The sequence below is a fragment of the Elephas maximus genome, chromosome 3 (assembly GCF_024166365.1).
Source record: "Elephas maximus indicus isolate mEleMax1 chromosome 3, mEleMax1 primary haplotype, whole genome shotgun sequence".
NCBI classification, from domain to species: Eukaryota; Metazoa; Chordata; class Mammalia; order Proboscidea; family Elephantidae; genus Elephas; species Elephas maximus.
This window is the reverse complement of record NC_064821.1, coordinates 68823872-68842838: the sequence shown is the minus strand read 5'-3', so window position 1 is coordinate 68842838 and position 18967 is coordinate 68823872. Positions and strand designations below refer to the sequence as shown.

General features: G+C 41.2%; 1 protein-coding gene across 1 annotated transcript in view; it reads right to left on the bottom strand.

Moving 5' to 3' along the window:
* Window positions 1-12569, bottom strand: part of PHACTR4 (phosphatase and actin regulator 4) — a 138369-nt gene extending 125800 nt beyond the window's left edge. The window contains exon 1 of the mRNA XM_049878464.1: window positions 12355-12569. The gene's annotated coding sequence lies outside the window, so the exon portion shown is untranslated. The remainder of the gene's footprint in view (window positions 1-12354) is intronic.
* Window positions 12570-18967: the final 6398 nt, after the last annotated feature.

Here is an 18967-nt window from a genome sequence, read left to right as displayed (position 1 = left end):
GCTCATAGAATCCTTTAGTATTCCAACTCAAGGCTTGAATTTTTTCTTCAGCTCATTCAGCTTGAGAAATGCTGAGCGTGTTCTTCCCTTTTGATTTTCTAACTCTAGGTCTTTGCACATTTCATTACAGTACTTTGTTTTGTCTTCTCAGGCTGCCCTTTGAAATATTCCGTTCAGCTCTTTTACTTCATCATTTGTTCGATTTGCTTTAGCTACTGGACATTCAGAAGCAAGTTTCAAAGTCTCTTCTGACATCCATTTTGGTCTCTTTTTTTCTGTCTTTTTAATGACTTTTTGCTTTCTTCATCAGAAGAAGGACCTGGTGATCTACTTCTGAAAAAATGGCCAAAGAAAACCTTACGAATAGCAGCAGAACACTGTCTGAAATAGTGCCAGAAGATGAGTCCCTCAGGTAGGAAAGCACTCAAAATATGACTCGGGAAGAGCTGCCTCCTCAAAGTAGTCAACCTTAATGACGTGGATGCAGTCAAGCTTTTAGGACCTTCGTTTGCTGATGTGGCACAACTCAAAGTGAGAAGAAACAGCTGCAAACATCTATTAATAATTGGAACATGGAATGTACGACATATGAATCAAGGAAAATTGCAAGTAATCAAAAATGAAATGCTTGAAGACACATATCCCAGGCATTAATGAGGTGAAATGGACTAGTATTGGCTATTTTGAATTGGACAATCATATGGTCTACTACGCCAGGAATTGACAAATTGAAGAGGAACAACGTCACATTCATCATCAAAAAGAACATTTCAAGATCTATCCTGAAATACAACAGTGTCAATGATAGGATAATATCCATACACCTACAAGGAAGACCAATCAATACACTATTATTCAAATTTACACACCAACCACTAATGCTAAAGATGAAGATATTGAAGATTTTTGTCAACTTCTGCAGTCTTAATTGATTGAACATGCAATTGAGATGCACTGATAATTACTGGTGAGTGGAATACAAGAAGTCAGAAACAAAAAAAGAAGGATTGGTAGTTGGAAAATAAGGCCTTGGTGATAGAAACGACACCGGAGATTACATGACAGAATTTTTGCAAGACTAACAACTTCTTCATTGCAAATACCTTTTTCAAGAACATAAATGGCAGTTATACACATGGACCTCGCCAGATGGAGTACACAGGAATCAAACAGACTATATCTGTGGAAATGATGATGGAGAAGCTCAATATCATCAGTCAAGGCCAGGGGCTAAATGCAGAACAGACCATCAACTTCTCATATGCAAATTCAAGCTGAAGCTGAAGAAAATTAGGACACATCCACAAGAGCCGAAGTACGACCTTGTGTACATCCCATCTGAATTTAGAGACCATCTCAAGAAAAATTAACACATTGAACATTAATGACTGAAGACCAGATGAGTTGTGGGATGACACCAAGGACATCATATATGAAGAAAGCAGAAGGTCATTAAAAAGACAAGTGTCAACGTCAGTGTAAGACAAATACTTTATGATTTATTTAATATCCCTGATCCTTCATAAAATGAAAATTTTACGTTCTAATACCTTAAAAAAAAAAAAAAAAAGCTGCCATCAAGTGTGCAGAGTAGTTATGCTCCATAGGGTTTTCAACGGCTGATTTTTTCAGATGTAGACTGACAGGCCTTTCTTCCAAGGCACCTCTGGGTGGGCCTGAACCTCCAATCTTTTGGTTAGTGGCTGAGTACATTAATCATTTGTACCACCCAGGAATCCCTAATAACCTAGGTGGATATGTAGTACTCCAAGATTAATAAGAGCACTTTAATTTAGTGCTTTTCGAAGCTCTAAAGCCTTTGTAAAACAATTGCTATTGGAAATAACTGAACAGCATTAAAAAAAAAAAAAATGAACTTAAAATAACATTTTTATCCCATATATCAAAATTAACTTTTCCAAAGGTTAAAAAAAAGACTAATAATGGAAACATGAGTAGAAAATTTAATAAAGTGCTTACTCCAACTATGCAGAAATAATTTTCTAATGATGGAAGAAATACAAAAAATTCCAAAAGAAATGGTGAATAACTATGGCACAAATTGTTTAAGTTTCCATACAAAACAAAACTAAATAAAAATAAATGCCATAGACTATGGGAGACCTTTCAATAAACTTCAAAATAAACCAATACACATAATAAAAGGCTTGCAAAAGTATCTAAGACCATCAAGACCTAAATAGATAAATGAGCAAGAGACAAGAACATAATTAACACAGTCACATGAAAAATGGTTGACTTTCTTAATAATTAAAACGTAAGTCAAAACACAATAATCATGTGCCATTCATAGCTAGTAAACTGGAAATATAGTTATTTTAAAATATTAAAATTCAATATTAGTAAGGTTGGTTGTGAGTAAAGAGGTACTGTAGCTTGTCAGTAGTACTGCAAATTAGTATAATGATGCTGGCAGACAACTTGGTAATATCAATCAAGTACTGTATAAAACGTTCACACCTGTTGATCCAATACTTTCATTTTAAAAGATAATTCCACAACAGCCTACATGACCCTGAGACCAGAAGAACTAGATGGTGCCCAGCTACCGCTACCAACTGCTCTGACTGGGATCACAACAGACGGTCCTGGACAGAGCAGGTGAAAACTGTAGAACAAAAGATAAATTCATAAAAAAGACCAGAGTTACTGACTGGTCTGACAGAGGCTGGAGGATTCCCATGACTGTGGCCCTTTCGAGCTGGAACTGAAGCCATTCCTGGAGACCACCTCCCAGCCAAACAACAGACAAGCCCACAAGATAGACAATAACATCTAAGATGAAGTACTCCTTAGAACAATCAATTACACAAGATCAAACGGGCAATATCTGCTCCAAAGCAAAGAGGAAAAGGCGGGAAGGGGTAGAAAATCAGGAGGAAAGGAAATGGGAGCCCAGGGCCAGAAATGGGGAGAGTGCTGACACATTGTAGGGAATGAAACCAAGGTCATGAAACACTGTATGTACAAACTATCAAATGGAGAGCTTATTTATTCTGTTAACTTTCACCTAATGCACAATTAAAAAAAAAAAAGATAACGCCAAAGAAAAAATGTAACTTGTACAAAGCCTTTATTCAGTTTATTTTCATCATCAGGTACTGTTTAGTGGGAGAACAAAAGTAAATAATAAAATTACAGAGGGAAAAGAGATATGGACAAAGTGCTCTGGGATCACATAAGCTATGGATCAATCTTTAACCCTTTATACCAATTTCTGACACTGCAGTGCCAACCAAAGTGTAATGAAGAAAGTAAGCAGTTGGATATGGGGAAATCAAATACACTATCAGCTATATGGCATATGCAGGATATAGGAGGGGTAGCAGAGTTTTCTATAAGATTAAATATGCTGAGTTCTATCAGAGCCAAGGATCCATGGAGAAAAAAAGCAAGCAGTACACTTAAATTCTGTTAGGGAAAAAAACAAAACAAAAAACCAAACCCATTATAGTCAAATCGATTTCAACTCATAGCGACCCTATAGAACAGAGCAGAACTGCCCCGTCAGGTCTTCCAAGGAGCAGTTGGTGGGTTCAAATTGCCGACCTTTTGGTTAGCAGCCAAATTCTGTTAGTGGCATCACAAAACTGTTATCTACCCTCAAATAAAATAATGCACCTCTACCTAAAAAAATAATCCTGGAAATTTAGCTAGCAAATTCACGGTTGAGAAAATAAATGGAGAGAATGGAGTTAAAAAAAAAAAACTGTCATAAATTTGATTCAAGGCTTGATTAGATTTTAATGTGTAACTGGAAAAAATATCCACGAACAGCACAAACTACAAACACATTTCTAAATTCAATCCACTGAGGGTTTACACCCTAAAAGGTTTCTCTTACCACTCAATACTCAGGCATCAAATGCACTTTAAACCAGTACTCACTCCTACAGCACTGAGCAAACTACAACTGCCTTTTCCTTTGCCAGATATAATAATGTCTTTCCTTCTATCTATTAAATACTTCCGATTACAAAGATCTCCCACATACATTATCTCTTCTGACACCTCAGAGGAGAAGGTTACCATCCTATTCTATAAAAGAGGAAACTAAAGTTCAGAGATGTTAGCTGATTTGCTCTTGGATATTAAAAGCTATGTTCCGCTGCTATTCATAAGGTTTTCACTGGCTAATGCTTTTCAGAAGTAGACTGCGGGTCCTTCTTCCCATGGAAGCAGCAGTCAAGAAATCAAACGACACATTGCATTGGGTAAATCTGCCGCAAAGGACCTCTTTAAAGTGTTAAAAAGCAAAGATGTCACCTTGAAGACTAAGGTGCGCCTGACCCAAGCCATGGTATTTTCAATAGCATCATATACACGTGAAAGCTGGACAATGAATAAGGAAGACTGAAGAAGAACTGACGCCTTTGAATTGTGGTGTTGGCGAAGAATATTGAATATACCATGGACTGCCAAAAGAAGGAACAAATCTGTCTTGGGAGAAGTACAGCCAGAATGCTCCTTGGAAGCAAGGATGGTGAGATTGCGTCTTACATACTTTGGACATGTTGTCAAGAGGGATCAGTCCCTGGAGAAGGAGATCATGCCTGGCAAAGCACAGGGTCAGCGGAAAAGACAAAGACCCTCAATGAGGTGGATTGACACAGTGTCTGCAACAATGAGCTAAAGCATAGCAATGATTATAAGGATGGTGCAGGACCCAGCAGTGTTTTGTTCTGTTGTACACAGGGTCACTATGAGTTGGAACTGATTCGACGGCACCTAACAACAACAACATTCATAGCTAGGAAGTCAAAGAGCTGGAACTAGAAGCCAGGTCTTCAGACTCCAAAGGTAGTACAGTAAATGCAGTATTTGGAGTTAACGGTCAGAACTTTCGAACTGTCAAAACAAACATCTGTACTTTAATCATACCAGAGAAGTTAAACTGAAAAGTCAAGCTTGAATCTGAAAGCTGTATAGTTTCAACCATCTCTTCCTTAAAACTCAAACATAAGCCACTGAACATACTTCCTCTCCTAAAAAAAAAAAAAAAAAAAAACCCTTGCAATGTTTTAGGTTTTAAGTCATAAAATCCTAGAATCTGGGAGATCAACTAATCCAGTCCCTTTCAGAGATGAGACAACTGAAGCACAAGACTTGCGTCTTGCTCAAAGATTAGAGGCAGCAGAACCTTCCATTACAACATAGTGCATCTCCTTCTAAAGCCCACATCAGGAATATTCTTCAAAAATGTTGGCTTGGTGAGAATGTAGGAGACAGACTGGACAGACTACTGGAAAATTTATGTCTGACCTTATCTGCGACCTTGTTGCTGCTCAGCAGCGCTTTTAAATAATCTTTGGTTAGCTCTCTTAACCTTTTCCACAACTGCTATTCCAACTTTTAACACCCTCTGAAGTCTCCTAGCCCATCCTGTCTTTTCATCATTCTGAAGATAATGCAGCCTCTTCCTTCAGATAAACCCATTACCATCCCATCGATTCCAACTCATAGCAACCCTACAGGACAGAGTAGAACTGCCCCGTAGTTTCCAAGGAACACCTGGTGGATTGAAACTGCTGACCTTTTGATTAACAGTCATAGCGCTTAACCCCTATGCAACCAGGATTGCCTTCCCTCAGACAGGAAGATAAAAAAGAGCTCATCAGGCATGAACAGCCCCTATGAGGCAGAAATTATGAGCCTGGGCTTTGGAGTAAAAATATATCTGAGTTCCATTACTTATAAATAGAGCACCCTTGGGATATTTAGTTAACCTCTGAGCCACAATTTCTTCAATTATCAAATGAGGACACACAGCCACTCTATAGAAATGTTGTAAAATTAAAAAACTCATATTTAGATCAGTGCCTGAGTACAGAATAAGCACCCTCTCCATCAATTCCAAATATGTCTTCACCCATCTTTCCTTTTTTTCATGTTTCCTTATCAAGACTCACCTCTCTATGAGCTTCTGATTCTATTTCCTCCCAATGCTTCTTCATTATCTACGTTTTCTTATACAAGCCTTCAATATCTGCCTCTCTCCTGGCTCCTTTTCCTTTACTTTCAAACATGTCAAAGCTTTCCAGTCCTTTAGAATCTGGAAGGCATTATGCGGAGTGAAATTAGTCAGTAGCAAAAGGACAAATATTGTATGAGACCACTATTATAAGAACTCAAGAAAACATTTAATCATAGAAGAAAACATTCTTTGATGGTTACGAGGGTGGGGAGGAAGAGAGAGGGGTATTCACTAACTAAAAAACTAACTAGATAACAACAACAACAAAAAAACACCAAACTCATTGCCGTGGAGTCGATTCCGACTCACAGAGATCCTACAGGACAGAGCAGAACTGCCCCATAGGGTTTCCAAGGAGCACCTGGTGCATTCGAACTGCTGACCTTTTGGTTAGCAGCTGTAGGTCTTAACCACTACATTACCAGGGTTTCCACTAACTAGACAGTAGACAAGAATTATCTTAGGTGAAGGGAAAGACAACACACAATACAGGGGAAATAGTACAACTGGACTAAACCAAAAGCTAAGATGTTTCCCAAATACAACCAAACACTTCAAGGGACACAGCAGGGGCGAGGGTCTGGTGACCATGGTTTCAGGGGACATCTAGGTCAATTGGCATACTAAAGTTTATTAAGAAAATGTTCTGCATTCCACATTGGTGAGAGGTGTCTGGGGTCTTAAAACCTAGCAAGTGGCCATCTAAGACGCATCAATTGGTCCCAACCCACCTGGAGCAAAGGAGAATGAAGAACACCAAAGACACAAGAAAAATATGAGCCCAAGAGACAGAAAGGGCCATATATACCACAGACTCCATCAGTCTGAGACCAGAAAAACTAGACGGTATCTGGCTACCACCAATGACTGTACTGACAAGGAACATAACAGGGAGTTCCTGACAGAGCAGGAGAAAAGAGGGGTGCAGAACTCAAATTCTAGTCAAAAGACCAGACTTAATGGTCCGACTGAGACTGGAGGGACCCCAGAAGACATGGCCCCTGGACTCTCTGTTAGCCCAAAACTAAAACCATTCCCGAAGCCAACTCTTCAAACAAAGAATAGCCTGGGCTATAAGACATAAAGTGATACTCGTGAGGAGTGTGCTTCTTAGGCTCAAGTAGATACATGAGACTACATGGGCAGCTCCTGTCCAGGGGTGAGATGAGAAAGCAGAAAGGGACAGGAGCTGGTTGAACGGACACAGGAAATCCCGGGTGGAAAGAAGGAGTGTGCTGTCACATTACAGGCGGAGCAACCAGGGTCACATAACAATGTGTATATGAATTTTTGTACGAGAAGCTAACTTGAACTGTAGAGTTTCACTTAAAGCACAACAAAGATTAAAAAAATTTCTTCCCCATCCTTTAAAAACAAAACACAACAAAAGGCCCTCAATCCTGCCTCCTTTTAGTACTTGCTCTCCAAATACCTTCACTTAACCCTCTTACTCTAAAGATAAACCAAAAAAAAAAAAAGAAAACCCAACCCATTGTCATCAAGTCAATTCCAAATCATGGTGACCCTACAGGACAGAGCAGAATTGCTGTATTCTTTATGGAAGCAGACTGTTATTATCTTTCTCCCAAGGAGCAGCTGGAGGGTTTGAACTGACAACCTTTTGGTTAGCAGCTGAGCTCTTAACCACTTAGCCACTGGGGCTTCGAAAGACAGCAAGCAGTTACCTTTGTAAACAGATCTGATTGTTACTTCCTTGCTTAAAAACCTTCAATGGCTTACCACTTCCCTACATCATAACAACTAAATTCCTTAGCAGAACACTTGGGATCCTTCTCAGCACTCCAATGCACTTACTTTTCCCTTCAACTATTCAACCCCAGGGATCCTGGGACCCCTAAGTAGTCCATGACTTTCTAAAATTACATGCAAATTTTTGCTTATTTGTGTATGTACAGTTTTCTGGGGTAAGAATCCACTGCTTTTCTAGGAAGCTATCTGAGTCAGGAAACCCTGGTAGTGTAGTGGTTAAGTGCTGTGGCTGCTAACCAAAAGGTCAGCAGTTCGAATCCGCCAGGCGTTCCTTAGAAACCCTGTGGGACAGTTCTACTCTGTCCTGTAGGGTCACTATGAGTCAAAATTGACTCAACGGCAGTGGGTTTGGTTTGGTTTTTATCTGAGTCAAGGAGTCCCTGGTTAATGTACTCGGATGCTAACCGAAAAATTGGAGGTTTGTGTCCACCAAGAGGTACCTTGGCACAAAGGTCTAGCGATCTACTTCTGAACAATCAGCCACTGAAAACTCTATGGAGCACCGTTACATCATAACACACACGGGGCTGCCATGAGTCGGAACTGGCTCCACGGTAATTGGTTTGGCAGATTCCTACTCACCCCTCAAGTCAAAGCTCCAAAATCACTTCCTCCGTAATGCCCTCCTGAACAAAATCACTCACTCAACTATGTCATACTACACCTCCGTTCAATACTTACCACACTGTTATGTGTTGTAAGCTTTTCAAGGGCCGAAGCTATGTCTTTGTACCTCCAGAACATAACCCACACAATGGGTATAACAAAAATATCTGCTGAATAAAAGGACCACTTTGGCATTTGTGTTCTGGAATTCTCCACAACTGCCCCTGCTCACTTTTGTTATTCATTCATTCAAAAGCATTTATAAAATTTTAATGAAATACCTGGAACTCTGTGCGCTAATTACTAAGGATATAGACTAGGAAACAGTCCCTGCCATGAAGACAGTAACTGTGACACTAAGAAACAAATAATAATAGTCCTTGATAAGTATTGTAAAAGAGATTTATGTAAAGGGTTATGGTAGCCCATGTGAAGATGTGACTAACAGCCTGGAGAAGTCACAGAAAGTTTTACAATGGAATACAGGATTTTCTAAGGCCAGAGAATCCATCTATTCTCTTCTCTCTTTCCTTATAAATAAACTACTTCCAATGTTTCTTTTCCTATAAACCAAATCCCACTGCCGTCGAGTTGATTCCCATTCACGGCAACCCTACAGGAGAGAGTACAATTGCCTCACAGGCTTGGGTTTCCAAGAAGCAGCTGGTGGATTCGAACTGCCAATCTTTTGGTTAGCAGCCGAGCTCTTAACCACTGTGCCACCAGAGCTCTCCTTTTCCTATATAACAATATCGTTTCCTGTATAACAGTAACGTATACAGGAATTGAAAGCATATAATGCAACCAAATACTTATCCTACTTACTCCTGAAAACATTTCCACAAGCTAGGTAGGGCAGGAATCATTATGCCCACATTAAAGATGAGAAAACTAAAGCTCGAAGAGGGTTAAGTGGGCTGTTCAAAGTCACACAGTTAATAACAGGAGATTTTATTTATTGGTTACCTATTTACTGTCTGACTCACCTCTCCTCCTCTACCTCAATCTGTCTGTAAGCCCCAAGAGAGAAAACTTTTTTTTCCCCACTGTTTTGTCCCCAGGATCTAGAACAGTACATGGGACATAATACGCTTTCAATAACTATTTGCTGATTGAGTCAGTGAATGACTGAACGAATGGGATTGGAAATAAAGTAGACCAAAAGCCAAAAAGCACAAGAGAAAAAGGTTCTTTCCCATCGAGATAGCGTTACAAAAGACAGACTTAAAACAGGTTTCTACTAGTTAGAAAGACTAGACTAATTATATTGACTCAATTCTACTGGCATGTTATACATTTTACCTAAAAGGAATTTAAGTAAGGGAAGTCAAGTACGTGGGTTTCTATTCCTGATGTCATGTTCATGGCATGTACTGACATAAATCCAGGACTAAACTGCAGGTTTGAAACTGGTCTAAAAGTTTTTATTAAAAGCAGAAACATACTGGCTAGAAAAATATCTGAATTTCAGTTGAGTCTTCAACGTTAGTTTCAGCAGCCAAAGTTGCCGTATCTGTGGTCTCCGACATATTTCTTAATAAACCTTTTGGTAAAGATTAGTCAAAACCTTTTAGTAAGTAAACCTTTTTATTAAGATTATTGAAAGCCACAGCCTATAACTCACCACCCTTCCACCCCTGAACCAAAAAACCAAACCTGTTGCCATCGAGTCGATTCCGACCCATAGCTGCCCTAGAGGACAGAGTAGAACTGGTTCATAAGTCTCCAAGGAGCACCTGCTGGATTTAACTGCCAACCTTTTGGTTAGCAGCTGTACCTCTTAACCACTGTAACACCAGGGTTTCCCTTCCACCCCTAGGGCTCCTTAAAACTGCCATTCTGCTAAGGCACAAGGTAATCACAGCACACAAGACAAGGCAATAAGACCAATGTTCAATATGAGTTATGGGAAAGATTCGTTGTTCATGGTTCCAGAAATTCCAGCCCCTTATACATCTCCTGTAGAAAATATTTCCATTATTTTTCTCCAATGTTTAGATTTCAGCAAATAAAAAGCTGGTGGTGGTGGTGGTATGACAAGTAGTTGCAACAAGTGTGAGGTAAAGAAAGATAGGAGCACTGGACCTGGCGTATGGTTTTCTCTGATATTTACAATCTGGGTTAACTGTACAACATTAGGCAAAGCACTTGACATTTTAGAGCTTCGGTTTTATCAACTGTAAAATGAGAGACTAACCACCTGACAGAAATGTAAAGAGAATTAAATTATATGTGAGCTGCTTCATTATCATATCTGAACAAGTAAGTAACAGTCAAGGATTAGCAACTGCTATTCCTTATTTTAAAAACTTCTCGGTCAATTACGTGCATGCTTCTTCAAAACACACAAAGAACCCCCACCCACTGCTGAATTAAAAATTGAAGAATGACCCTAGGGGGCAGTGAATTTATGTTAATGGGGGAGGAACAACTCAGAAAAGGAGGGTGAGAATGGTTGCACAACTCAAGAACGTTATCAATGTCACTGAGTTGTACATGTAAAAACTGCTGAACTGGCATATGTTTCGCTGTGTATATTCTCAACAACAACAAAATAAAAAAAATTTTTTTAATTGAAGAAGAATTGCATTTAGAACCTTTCACTGCTATACACTATTACGAACATCATCTGGGATCCTCAGAGTAAATCATTTCTAATTTCCATTATGAGATATCAAACAAAGCAATAAGGTACAAGGGCTTTATGTGCCTACTCGGCTAGGGTGGGAATTTAACATATATAACTTCATGCAAAGGGGTCCTGACTGTCCTCATTCCAGAGACCTGAGATACTAATTAGTCTATTCTTCAAAAGAGGTATGCAATGGTCTTTAGAAAACTTTATCTTAAGCTGAATCTAACAATGGAGCCTGTACATCCAACGGTACATACAAAAAGTTACCACTATCTAGCCAAATTAGATCAAACCAGGCAGTGCAGCTTCCCAGTAAGGATCTACCACCTCTCCCCAAACCAGGCTTCATTCCTTTGACCTGGTGAACTAGTGTCTTTTGTTGCTTTCTAGAAGCACTAGGTTTCTAGTTTCTCTGTAAAGCAGATCCTTCTATTAATGGACTTGTTCTTGGGACTTTCTGTTTTAAATAGACGAGATAAGAAAAGAATTTGGGGGTTAGCCGAGGAGCTGGGTGACCGGATAAAGTAGTGTAGTCTTTCTTTTTTTTTGCACGTAATGAATGGAAAGGCTGCTTGCTGCCCTATAAATCACTTTCTCCCCTCTGAGAAACCAGAGGTGTCTAAACGCTTATCCTGCCCATCCGCACTGGTCCTCTGATCCCCTAATCACAGCTGTGACTCAAACAGACATCGTAGGAAATTTTATTCCTTCCTAATTTCTCGCTTCTTTTCCATAGACCCATCCCTCTCCCAAGAAAAACGGCTGCAGATTCGAGCGCTGAAGTCGCCCGGGGCTGACGTTAAGGAGTTAGATAATAACATCGAGGTTTTCTATAGAAACTCCGTCTGCCTGTGCCTGCGTCCGAAGACTCCGTTTTGCCCAACCGGGACAGAGAAGTCTGAGCGAGGACGGTTTTGAAAAATGGACTTTGACCTGATCTGGTTACCGTAACCGGATCCCCAGAGACCGGTCCTCGTCAGGGGCTGGCCCCGCGGGCTCCTCCGAGGTGGCGACTCCACGCACCGGCACAAAGGGGCGAAAAGCAGCCCAGACAAAAGAGCTCGGCCAAGTCGTGGGGGGCGGAGAGGACCAGCTAGCGTCGGGCGCCGCCGCAGGCGGAGAAACCACGGCGGGACCGTCGTGGGAGGGCCCAGGAGGGAGGCGGAGGCCCGGCCCGTCCCGCCCTGGTCCAGCGCGACCGCGGTCTCGGCCGTTACCCCCCGCCCTGACCGCGACCCCCTCGCGGAGCCAAAAACGTGGCCGGAGCAAGAGAGACGCCGGCAGCTCGTCCCTGCGCACTTCGCACTCACTTTCTCCCCCTCCCTCCCTCCCTCCCTCCCTCACTTACCCGGGTCGCCACCGCCGCCGCCTTCTTAGTCTCCACAGCAGTTTCTCCCGGAAATCCTATCCAGGCTGCCAGCCGCCAGGCAGCAGCCAGAGCCTTCGGCCCCCTGGAGGGGGGAAAAGGCAGACGGCTGGACAGTGATGGGGAGGAAGTGCCGACGCGGAGGCTCACGGGGCTTGTAGTCTCTAGCAGGGGCCCCCTGTGCTGCGAGCGGGACAAAATGGCGGGAACTTCACGCCCTTTGCTCTCTGGGAGGTCCGCCCGTATGCCGTCTCTCTGGGCATGCGTCGTCTGCTGTGCGCGCCCTGAGTGTAAAAGCACTCGGGCACCTTTGCTGTTACCAAGGAAGGCAAAGGTCTTCGGGGCTGGAGAGGACAGGGTTCATTACTGTGCTCCACGCAGTGCACAAGAAAGGAGCTGATGCAAGTTTTAGACAGCAGTGTCCGGCCCCTGTCTGCCCAAATTTCCATCCTAATGTCCCCAAACGAAAAACTATTGGGGGTCCAATTTGAAGTGTAAAAAACTTACAAGCAAGTTACCCTCAATTTTGAGTAAGTAAGAAACCCAGGAATCACTCTTGACACCTCCTCAGTCTATTAAGTCCAGTCATTGTACAATTCCTAGTATCTCTTCCTTCCAACTTTGTCCACTACCATCACCTAGTGGAGGCTACCATCATCTATCTCCAAGCTGTCACTAGTTTCTCGGCCCTCCCTCCATACGGGTTCCTTATTGCAGTAAGAGGACCTTTCCAAAATGCCAAACTGATTGTGTTAGGACCCAAATTAGACCTAAATGTAAAACATAAAGCTATAAAACTTCTAGAGGAAAACACTGGAGAAAATCTTTCTGACCTTCAAGAATACAATCCATAAAAGAAAACAACCAACTGGACATCATTGAAATTAAAATTTTTGCTCTTCAGGATGCTTATGAAAATGAAAAGGCAAGCAGACTGGGATAAAATAGTTGGAAAACACATATCCAACAAAGAATGTGTATATCTTTGTATGTTTAGAATATACAAAGAACCCTTTCAAATCAAGAAGACAGAACTCAGATAAAAAAAAAAAAGATTTGTAACAGACACTTTCCTAAAGAAGGTATACCGATAGCAAATTAACACATGAAAAGATATTCAACATCATTAATCATTAGGGAAATGCAAATTAAAACCACAATGAGATAACACTACACAATTACTGAAATGGCTAAAGTTAAAAAGATGGCAATACCAAGTGTTGGTGAGGATGTAGAGCAACCAGATTCTCACACACTGCTGGTGGGATTATAAAATAATACAACCACTTTGGAAAATAGTTCTACAGTTTCTTAAAAAATTAAGTATAAAACCTGTTGCCATCGAGTCAATTTTGACTCACAGCGACCATACAGGACAGAGTAGAACTAGCCAGTAGGGTTTCTAAGGCTGTAGGCCTTACCAGAAGAGTCCTGGTGGGACAGTGGTTAAGCAATTGGCTGCTAGCTGCTAAATGAAAGGTCAGCAGTTCAAATCCACAAGATGTCCACAGGAGAAAAGATGTGGCAGTCTATTTCTTCAAAGAGTTATAGCCTTGGAAACCCTATAGGGCAGTTCTACTCTGTATAGAGGGTCATTATGACTTGAAATGGTATTTTGGTTAATCTTCACCTGCAGGGCGGCTGGTGGGTTCTAATGCTGACCTTTTGGTTAGCAGCCAAATGCTTATTAACCACTAACTAACTGCACCACCAAAATAAAACCGTCGTTGAGTCAATTCCAATTCAGTGACCCTATTTTTTTTTATAGGACAGAGTGGAACCACCCCATAGGATTTCCAAGGAGTGGCTCTTGGATTTGAACTGCTGACCTTTTGGTTAACAGGCAAGCTCTTAACTACTGTACCACCAGGACTCCGTCCACAGGCATCGAAGTTAGGATTTACAACACATATTTAGGGGGGACAAAATTCAATCCGTAACAGGTAGTTTCCAGTTTTTTTTTTAATTATGAATAAAGCCGCTATAAATATTTATGCATAGGTTTTGTATAGACATAAATATTTATTTCTCTTGGGCTAATATGTACAGGTTTTTGTAAAATCTTTGTACAGGAGTGGTATTGCAGGGTTGTAAGAGGATGGTAAATGTATGTCTAACATTATAAGAAACCCCTGAACTGTTTTCCAAAGTGGCTATATACCATCTGCATTTCTACCAGCGATGTGTGAGAGTTCCAGTTGCCCTGCATGCTCACCGGCATTTGGTATTGTCAGTCAGTTGATTATTATTATTTGTTTGTTTTGGACATTCCAATAGGCTGTGAGTGGTATCTCAATGAAATTTCCATTTCTTTAACGACTAACGCCATCACACATCTGTCAGTTGTCGTACTGTGTTGGCTTTCATGTTGCTGTGATGCTGGAAGCTACGCCACTGGTATTTCAAATAGCAGCAGAGTCACCCATAGTTGACATGTGTCAGCGGAGCTTCCAGACTAAGACAGACTAAGAAGAAGGACCTGGCAGTCTACTTCTGAAAAAGTTGACCAGTGAAAACCTTATGAATAGCAGCAGAACATTGTCTGATATAGTGCGGGAAGATACGCCCCTCAGATTGGAAGGACACAGTGGCTGCAACAATGGGCTCAAACATAGCAATGAGTGTGAGGATGGTGCAGGAGCAGGCAGTGTACCTAAGGTTGCTATGAGTCGAAACCAACTCAAAGGCACCTAACAACAATGACTGATGATGTTGAGCTTCTTTTCATGTGCTTTTTTGCCATCTGTATATTTTCTTTGGTAAAGTGTCTGTGCTAATCTTGTGCCCATTCTTTTACTGCTGTGTTCGTTTTCTTATAATTGAGGTGTGAGAATTCTTTATATATTCTGGATGCAAGTCCTTTATCAGATATGTGATTTGCAAGTATTTTCTCCCAGTCTGTGGTTTGTCTTTTCATTCTCTTAGCAGTATCTTTTGCAGGGCAGAATTTAAAATTTTTGATTAAGTCCAATTTATCAATTTTTATCTTTTATGGATCATGTTATATTTACAGACTCTTTACCTAACCCAAGCTCACAAAAATTTTCCCCTCGAAGTCTATGGTTTTAGGTTATCACTTTTTTTTTTTTTTTAAGGATATGTGCATGTGCTTTTATATATATAGAAGCCCTGGTGACGCAGTGGTTAAAGCGTTTGACTGTTAACCAAAAGGTGGGTGGGTCAAACCTACCAGCTGCTCCGTGAAAGAAAGATGTGGCTGCCTGCTTTTGTAAAGATTTACAGACTTAGAAACCTTATGGGGCAGTTCTACCCTGTCCTGTAGGGTCGCTATGAGTCGGAATGGACTCACAGCAGTTGGTTTGGTTTTTTAGTTTTAATATACGTAGTCTATCCCTAGAATGATACACAAAGGTTCTTTCTTCTGGGATGGGAAAATTGTGGGACTTGGGGTCAGCGTGATAGGGAAATTGACTTTTCACTATGTACCCTTTTGTGCTATTTGAATTTTCTTAAATGCTTATACTACTGTTGCCATTGAGTCCATTCCGACTCATAGCGACCCCACAAGACAGAGTAGAACCGCCTTATAGAGTTTCCAAGGAGCGCCAGGTGGATTTGAACTGCCGACCTTTCCGTTAGCAGCTATAGCACTTAACCACTACGCCACCAGGGCTTCCAATGCTTATATTGCTGTTCCTTAAAAAAAAAAGGGGGGGGGGTGGGGGATTAAAAAAACTAAGAAACTGGAAAAGTTTTGGGAACCATTGAAACAAGGTTCCGCCACACACAGTTTAACATCACCGCGATGTCTGTGGGACTGGATAACTTCACCTGAGTTCACCGTCGTTTCAAATCCTGAGGGCTCTTTCTTCCCACACATTTGTAGACAACTCCACAAGCCTGCCAGTTCTCACTGGGCTGAGAACCAAGGAGTCAAATTAACTGGCAAATAATTGGGCCAATCAGAGAATGATATGCAAATCAGCGAATGTGAAAGTATAAAGCTTCCTCACTACTGCTTTGAACGTTGCAGAATTTGGAGAATTTTAATGTTGCTGCCATCTGCAGGCCAAACCTCTCAATAGCAGATTCATGGAAAATACCCAGGGGATTCCTCTCTTGAGTCCTCTGTGGAGCTCTAAGGAGCCCTGCTGGGACAATGGATAAAGAGGTCAGTTGCTAGCTGAAAGGTCAGCGGTTCAAACCCACCAGCCACTCTGCAGGAGAAAGATGTGGTAGGCTGCTTTGGTAAAGATTATAGCCTTGGAAACCCTATGGGGCAGTTCTACTCCGTCCTATAAGGTTGCTATGAGTCAGAATTGACTTGATGGCATTAGGTTCGGTTTTATTTTTATTTTTTGGTGGGGCCCTGGATTGGGGAAAGAGTGATTTATAAATTTTTCTCTTTTCCCATTCAGCCCATTACTCTGTCACAAACCCAAATTGGTGATAGGGGTTCCTAAGAGTGGGGACTGTGTCATCAGAATGTCTGGGTTTGAATCCTGTCTTTATCTTGGGTACATCTGTCTTTACCTTGGATATCTCTGTTTCCTCATCTACAAGACAAGGATAACAGCAGCTCCTTCCTATAGGTGTTGTGAAGATTAAATCAGCGCATGTAAAGTAATTAGCACAATGCCTGGCACGTAGTAAACACTCAACAATTAGCAGCTGTTAGAGCTTCAGAAGTCTCTTCCCTTCTAAACTGACAAACTGTACCTTGACACAGAGTAGGGCAGCGGAAACAACTTTAGCACCTGGCTCCACTACTTGTGACCTTGGTCAAAAGTGTCTTAATGTCTCTGAAACTTACTTGACCTCACAGGTGTTTCTGGAGATTATACGAGCTCATTTAAGTAAAGCACTAAGCACAGTGCCTGGTATGGAGTGGACAGTTCGTAAATGGAGTGATGGTTAACACAGAAATAGTTACCAAGTATAGCCAAAAGTTGAACAGCACAGGTTGCAAATAGGCAGGCCACAGGAAGTCATTAACCGACCTACAAACATTTTAGTTTGGCCCATATTATGGATAGAATTGTGTCCACCAACAATGTGTGTCAACTTGGCTATGCCATGATTTCTAGTATTGTGCGGTTGTCCTCCATTTTGTGATCTGATGTGATTTTCCTATGTGCTATGAATCCTAACCTCTATGATATTAATGGGGCAGGATTAGAGGCAGCTGTGTTAATGAGGCAGGACACAATCTACAGGATTAGGTTGTGTCTTGAGTCAATCTCTTCTGAGATATGAAAGACAGAATTGAGCAGAGAGGAGAGAGACCTCCTCCCACTAAGAAAGTAGGACTGGGAGCAGAGTATGTCCTTTGGACTCAGGGTACCTGTGCTGAGAAACTCCTAGATCCTGGGAAGACTGATGCCAAGACCTTCTCCCAGAGAGAGACAGCCATTCCCTAGAGCTGGCACCCTGAATTCAGACTTCTAGCTTCCAAGACTGTCAGAGAATAAATTTTCATTTGCTAAAACCATCCACTTTTGGTATTTCTGTTACAATAGTACTAGATAACTAAGCCCACAATGTTTTATGTTTTTTAATTACTCGCCGGTATTAAAAACAGAAATTTCACTTTTAAGTCCAGAGCCAAACTTCTCTTTAAAAATGTGAAGACCTGGTAATGTATCACACCAGATTTACAAGGAAGATGGCATATAACAGGGAGACTTTAATTCCTTCTAAGGAAGCCAGGCAATGCTTCCTGAGAAAGTGATGTTAAAGGTGAGACAGGTTGAGTATGGATTAGTTAACCTGATCAAGACGAGGGGACAATGATCCAAGCAAAGGGACAGGCATGTTCAAAGGCCTTGAGTCAGGGGAATGTGTGTCTCCAGGGGACCTCAGGAAAGCCAGGTGGCTGGGGCCCAGTGAGCTAGGGGAGAGTGGGAAGAGGATAAGGGTCCAGTCTGCAGTTTAAGGATTTTGAACTTTATCCTCAGGATGAATATTATTCTAGTCTGGAAGCTAGGAGGTAGCTAATTGGTATAACAAACTGAAGGGGCTAGATAGGGTTAGACTGGAGAAGGCACAGGGGGCAACAAATTGGCAGCTGAGAAAGCAATTGAATACTAGAACTATTCAGGATCTACATCTAGAAACTGCTTATACACAGTACAGCAGTTCAGATGTGATCTGGAAAAGGGCGACGTTTGTAAGAACCAAGGTTATTTGGATACTTTATGTTCATTTTAAGAGTGGAAAAATAAGAATAAAGATTTGGTCAAGGTCATGTAACACAGGAGTTACAGAGCTAGAGCAATCATGCCTATCTCTAGTTTGTTGCTCCTCCCACTACATTACTTTTCTCAAGGTGAAAAAACTCAGCGCCAATACTGTATCACTAATAATAATATATTATCCCATTTATTGAGAGCTTGATAAATGTTAGACTTTGCGTTTCTGTACTTTATTATCTCATTTTTTTTTCACTCAGTCAATAAATGTAATACACCCAAAATATCAGGTACTAAGGGTCTCTTAGGCACCGGGGACACAGGAATGAATGAGACAGGTACTATCCCTATCCTTTGGGAGTTCACAATCCACAAAGGAAATGAGTAGTTAAAGAAGCAATTACAGGTACATTGGTGGGTTTTTTTTTTTTGTTTGTTTGTTT